Source organism: Cherax quadricarinatus, chromosome 13 (assembly GCF_038502225.1).
Source record: "Cherax quadricarinatus isolate ZL_2023a chromosome 13, ASM3850222v1, whole genome shotgun sequence".
Taxonomy (NCBI): Eukaryota; Metazoa; Arthropoda; class Malacostraca; order Decapoda; family Parastacidae; genus Cherax; species Cherax quadricarinatus.
The window spans coordinates 22,764,415-22,771,841 of NC_091304.1; positions in this window are offsets into that span (position 1 = coordinate 22,764,415).

Below are 7,427 nucleotides of genomic sequence, written 5' to 3' on the forward strand. Positions count from 1 at the left end.
GTATAGCCACATCAGGAGGAAGACAACAGTCAAAGACCAGGTGATCAGATTAAGGACAGAAGGTGGAGAACTTACAAGAAATGATCAGGAGGTATGTGAGGAGCTGAACAGGAGATTTAAGGAAGTTTTTACAGTAGAGACAGGAAGGGCTGTGGGAAGACAGCACAGAAGGGAACATCAAGAGGGAATATACCAACAAGTGTTGGATGACATACGAACAACTGAGGAGGAGGTGAAGAAACTCTTAAGTGATCTTGACACCTCAAAGGCGATGGGACCGGACAACATCTCCCCATGGGTCCTTAGAGAAAGAGCAGAGATGCTGTGCGTGCCTCTAACCACAATCTTCAACACATCCCTTGAAACTGGGCAACTACCTGAGAAATGGAAGACAGCTAATGTAGTTCCCATATTTAAGAAAGGAAACAGAAACGAGGCACTAAATTACAGACCTGTGTCTCTGACATGTGTTGTGTGCAAAGTCATGGAGAAGATTATCAGGAGGAGAGTGGTCGAACACCTGGAAAGGAACAAGATTATAAATGAAAACCAGCATGGGTTCATGGAAGGCAAATCTTGTATCACAGACCTCCTGGAGTTTTATGACATGGTAACAGAAGTAAGACTCGAGAGAGAGGGGTGGGTAGATTGCGTTTTCCTAGACTGCAGGAAGGCCTTTGACACAGTTCCCCACAAGAGATTAGTGCAGAAGCTGGAGGATCAGGCGCATGTAAAAGGGAGGGCACTGCAATGGATAAGGGAATACCTGACAGGGAGGCAGCAACGAGTCATGGTACGTGAAGAGGTATCACAGTGGGCGCCTGTGACGAGCGGGGTCCCACAGGGGTCAGTTCTAGGACCAGTGCTATTTTTGATATATGTGAACGACATGATGGAAGGAATAGACTCTGAAGTGTCCCTGTTCGCAGATGACGTGAAGTTGATGAGAAGAATTAAATCAGACGAGGATGAGGCAGGACTGCAAAGAGACCTAGACAGGCTGGACATGTGGTCCAGTAACTGGCTTCTCGAATTCAATCCAGCCAAATGCAAAGTCATGAAGATTGGGGAGGGGCAAAGAAGACCGCAGACAGAGTATAGGCTAGGTGGACAAAGGCTACAGACCTCACTCAGGGAGAAAGACCTTGGGGTGACCATAACACCGAGCACATCTCCGGAGGCACACATCAACCAAATAACCGCTGCAGCATACGGGCGCCTGGCAAACTTGAGAATAGCGTTCCGATACCTTAATAAGGAATCGTTCAAGACACTGTACACTGTGTATGTTAGGCCCATACTGGAGTATGCAGCAACAGTCTGGAACCCACACCTGGTCAAGCACGTCAAGAAGTTAGAGAAAGTACAAAGGTTTGCAACAAGGCTAGTCCCAGAGCTCAAGGGAATGTCGTACGAGGAAAGGTTAAGGGAAATCGGACTGACGACACTGGAGGACAGAAGGGTCAGGGGAGACATGATAACGACATTCAAGATACTGCGGGGAATAGACAAGGTGGACAGAGATAGGATGTTCCAGAGAGGGGACACAGGGACAAGGGGTCACAACTGGAAGCTGAAGACTCAGACGAGTCACAGGGACGTTAGGAAGTATTTCTTCAGTCATAGAGTTGTCAGCAAGTGGAATAGCCTAGCATGTGAAGTAGTGGAGGCAGGAACCATACATAGTTTTAAGAAGAGGTATGACAAAGCTCAGGAAACAGAGAGAGAGAGGACCCAGTAGCGATCAGTGAAGAGGCGGGGCCAGGAGCTGAGTCTCGACCCCTGCAACCACAATTAGGTGAGTACAATTAGGTGCGTACAGACACACACAGACACAGACACAGACACACACACACACACACACACACACACACACACATACACACACACACACACTCACACACGTGCAGTAAATGCTAGCAGTAATCAGTGGTAGAGACATCGTCAGTGAACAATAATACGAGTGATAACTAAAGTTATTAGTTAAAAGTAGTCGAGAGGAAGCTGAAATTATCAATATTTCAAAGCGCCAAGCCGTTGTGAGTCTATAGGCGCTGTTGCCACACAGATTCAAACATACAAAGATAAAGTGAGTGTGGAAGCGGCTGTTCAAGAATTATCAGCGTTTGGCTAACAAGTCAAATGTGGGGCACCATACAGTGAGAGTGAAAAAGTTAATAAGCAAAAGGGGAATGGAAAAATAAAATATATAACAAGGGAAGGTGGCAGCAGTAGGCCTGCTTAAAGCAGTGACGTCACGACAAGTTGTGTGACATTATACATATAAAGTGAATTGCATATAATGTGAAGTGTATACTATCATTAGTGAAAAGTGAAATCGCATGAGGAACGAGGGATGTATGAGCACATGTGGCTATAATCAACACGGGTGAAGGATCTCCAAAATAGGGATTTAAGGACTACGTACGACGACTTCGTCATCAGCATCTGGCAACTGTCACGACCGTTGCCAGCGCAAGTATCACTCACATATTTTGTGGTTTGCATGTTGCAGGGTTTGCATCGCTGTTAGATACTGGTCACTCACTCCTGCAAGCTATTACAGTAGTTATTAGTAGTAAGAATACTTAGGAAGCTAGGAAGTCCTCTCTCAACGTGAACAAGGAATAGGATAATAACCAGCAATAATTGATACTTAAATCCAGAGAGGGCAATAAATGGAGAGAGTAGCATTTCTAGGAAAGACAGTTGGAACAGAGAGGTATAACGGATCTTTAAACCACACCATCTACCCCCCCTAACCATCCCTCTCTCATATACACACACAAGGGCAGACACTCATAGAAGCTTTAGACCCTAGTAGCAATTTCCACTTTTTACAACCCAGAATTACTGGTATGTATTAACAGTATCTACCCCTCATACCTCTCCAATACACACGAATACACACGTATACACACATACACACACAGCTTTTAAGGGCAACATTGTAAGTAGGTGGGGTAAGCCCCAGGAGAGTGGGGGTCAGGTCACAAGAAGTTGTGGCCAGTCAAGGACCACTGACACACACACACACACACACACACACACACACACACACACACACACAAAACAAAACACACACACACACACACACACACACACACACACGCAACACACAACACACACACACACAACAAACACACACACACACACACACACACACACACACACACACACACACACACACACACACACACACACACACACACACACACACACACACACACATTGCCAGACTCACACATACACTCCCCCCTCCCCCACAGACATCTCACTCCTTCACCTGATCCCTCCCCTCCCTCTTTCACCCTCCCCCTCCCCACCTCTCCTTCCTTCCCCCTCCCACTCACCCACTTGCTTCTCCCTCCTTCCCACATAGCCACAGTTCCTCCACTACCTCCCCCCCCCACACACTCTGACATACACAATACTAACCTAACATACAGAATTACATAGGTTTCCCACTCTGAGGCAATCAGGATAAAACAAAAATGGGTTGCCAGAGAGCAACAAGAAAAACCAAGGGACAGGAGGAGGAAACTGCCAAGGAAGATTGGGCAGCAGAGCTCACAAAAAGGAGACATGAATGGGAAAAGAAACTAGAAGAACTTAGCATGAGAATGGAAGAGAGGTTAGACATGGAAAGCAGGAAGTGGGAGGTGCAAGTCAAAGCAGCAGAGGCCAGGATACAGAGTTTAGAAGAGGAACTGAAAAATCTGAAACAGCCTAAAGAACTAAAGAACATTTTGGGATTGACAACAGAGACTGCTACCTCAGCCACAAATAAGGGGACTGTAGGGAAAGAAGGAGCAAAACTGCATGTAGAAGCTCAATCAGTGGAGACTGTAGTAAATGAAAGAGCTAAGCTATATGTGGAGGCCCTAACAGACCACAGCAGAACCCAGGGAAAGCCGAGAAGGGACAATGACAGGCCACTGAGCCCAAGTACATTAGCTAGTGAAACTGAAGAAAGGAAAGCTGCAATGGAGGAAATCAAATTGAATGAGGGGATACACAGGGATATGCAGTGGGAGAATGAAAGGGTGAGGTCAGTCTTTGTGTATGGGCTCCAGGAAGTTGAAGGGGAAACATATGAAGCAAGAAAACAAGGGGAAAAAAAGCAATTGAAAGCATCATGAAAGCAATAGGAGAAGACGACATGACCCAGCTGGAAAATTTTCGGAGAATAGGGGGGTTTGTAAAAAAAAGAACCCGGCCAGTGAAAGTGACCTTCAAGGCAGAATCGACTCGGAACAGAATCCTGCAGGAGAAAGCACGATTAAAGGACATGCCGGCATACAGGAAGGTGTATCTCGACCGCGACAGAACACAAGCAGAAAGGCAGAAACAGAGAGAGATGGTACAAAGGCGAAAGGAGGAAAGAGAGGGGATGGAGAAGACAGACAGGAGATCCCAGACACAGGAAGATCAAATACAGCCTCCCTCACAACTTCCTATAGAAGCCTCCCAACCAGGTCAACCCCAGTGCAACCAAACACTCTAAACCAAAACACCCATGTCACATCCAATGCCCCCACCCACTGCATTACAAACTCCACCCCCACAGCAACCACCCATAGTTCTTTATCAGGTCTCCCACTTCCCCAACCCCAATACACCTCCCAGACCACAATCTTAGAAAAGAAGTTGAAGGTGTGGTATACAAATGCAGATGGAATAACAAATAAGTATGAGGAGTGGCACGAAAGAATCAAGGAGACATCCCCAGACATAATAGCACTCACAGAAACAAAACTCACCAGAATAATAACAGATTCAATCTTTCCACCCGGATATCAAATCCTCAGGAAAGACAGAGGGAGGAGAGTGGGAGGAGTTGCACTGCTCATTAAAAACCAGTGGAGGTTTGAGAAAATGGAAGGAATGGATGGCACGGGCGAAAGGGACTACTTAGTAGGAACAATCCAGTCTGAGGGACATAAGGTGATAATTGCAGTAATGTACAACCCACCACAGAACTGCAGGAGGCCAAGAGAAGAATACGATGAGAGCAACAGAGCAATGGTCGACACACTAGCAGAGGTGGCCAGGAGAGCACACATGGGGGGAGCAAAGTTACTAGTTATGGGTGATTTCAATCACAAGGAGATTGACTGGGAAAACCTGGAGCCCCATGGGGGTCCCGAAACATGGAGAGCCAAGACGATGGATGTGGTACTGGAAAACCTCATGCATCAACATGTTAGAGACACTACCAGAGAGAGAGGAGAGGATGAACCAGCAAGACTGGACCTTGTATTCACCTTGAGTAGTTCTGACATCGAGGATATCATGTATGAAAGGCCCCTGGGAGCTAGTGATCATGTAGTTCTGTGCTTCGACTACATAGTTGAGCTCCAAGTGAAGAGAGCAGCAGGAATAGGGTGGGAAAAACCAAACTACAAAAGGGGGAACTACTCAGGATTGAGGAACTTCTTTCAAGACATTCAGTGGGAGAGGGAACTGACAGGAAAACCAGTACAAGAAATGATGGATTACGTGGCAACAAAATGCAAGGAGGCAGAGGAGAGGTTTGTTCCTAAGGGAAACAGAAATAATGGGAAGAACAGAACGAGTCCTTGGTTCACCCAAAGGTGTAGGGAGGCAAAAACTAGGTGTACTAGAGAATGGAAAAGGTACAGAAGACAGAGAACTCAGGAAAATAAAGAGATTAGCCGAAGAGTCGGAAACGAATATGCACAGATAAGAAGGGAGGCTCAGCGGGAATACGAAAATGACATAGCATCGAAAGTCAAGACTGACCCGAAGCTGTTGTACAGCCACATCAGGAGGAAAACAACAGTCAAGGACCAGGTAATCAGACTGAGGAAGGGTGATGGGGAATTCACAAGAAACGACCGGGAGGTATGTCAGGAGCTCAACACAAGATTTAAAGAAGTATTTACAGTGGAAACCAGTAGGACTCCAGGAAATCAGAGCAGGGGGGTGCACCAGCAAGTGCTGGATGAGGTACATATAACCAAGGAGGAGGTGAAGAAGCTGCTATGCGAACTTGACACCTCAAAGGCAGTGGGACCAGACAACATCTCTCCGTGGGTCCTTAAAGAGGGAGCAGAGATATTGTGTGTACCGTTAACAAAGATCTTCAACACATCATTTGAAACTGAGCAACTCCCTGAGGTATGGAAGATGGCAAATGTAGTCCCAATTTTTAAAAAGGGAGACAGACATGAGGCACTAAACTACAGACCTGTATCACTAACGTGTATAGTATGCAAGGTCATGGAGAAGATCATCAGGAGGAGAGTGGTGGAGCACCACCAGCATGGTTTCAGGGAGGGAAAATCCTGTGTCACAAACCTACTAGAGTTTTATGACAAGGTGACAGAAGTAAGACAAGAGAGAGAGGGGTGGATCGACTGCATTTTTTTGGACTGCAAGAAGGCCTTCGACACAGTTCCTAACAAGAGGTTACTGCAAAAGCTAAAGGATCAGGCACACATAACAGGAAAGGCACTGCAATGGATCAGAGAATACCTGACAGGGAGGCAACAACGAGTCATGGTACGTGACGAGGTGTCAGAGTGGGCGCCTGTGAAAAGCGGGGTTCCACAGGGGTCAGTCCTAGGACCTGTGCTGTTCTTGGTATATGTGAATGACATAACAGAAGGGATAGACTCAGAAGTGTCCTTGTTTGCGGACGATGTGAAGTTAATGAGAAGAATCAAATCGGATGAGGATCAGGCAGGACTACAAAGAGACCTGGACAGACTACAAGCCTTGTCCAGCAACAGGCTCCTTGAGTTTAACCCTGCCAAATGCAAAGTCATGAAGATTGGGGAAGGGCAAAGAAGACCGCAAACACAATATAGTTTAGACGGCCAAAGTCTGCAAACCTCACTCAAGGAAAAAGATCTGGGGGTGAGTATAACACCGAGCATATCTCCCGAGGCGCACATCAATCAGATAACTGCTGCAGCATACGGGCGCCTGGCAAACCTACGGATAGCGTTCCGATACCTCAGTAAGGATTCGTTCAAGACTCTGTATACCATTTACGTCAGGCCCATACTGGAGTATGCAGCACCAGTTTGGAATCCACAACTAGTCAAGCACGTCAAGAAATCAGAGAAAGTGCAAAGGTTTGCAACAAGACTAGTCCCAGAGCTACGGGGATTGTCCTACGAAGAAAGATTGAGGGAAATCGGCTTGACGACACTGGAGGCAAGGAGGGTCAGGGGAGACATGATAACGACATATAAAATACTGCGCGGAATAGACGAGGTGGACAAAGGCAGGATGTTCCAGAGATAGGACACAGACACAAGAGGTCACAATTGGAAGTTGAAGACTCAGATGAATCATAGGGATGTTAGGAAGTATTTCTTCAGTCATAGAGTAGTCAAGCCGTGGAATAGCCTAGAAAGTGAAGTAGTGGAGGCGGGAACCATACATAGTTTTAA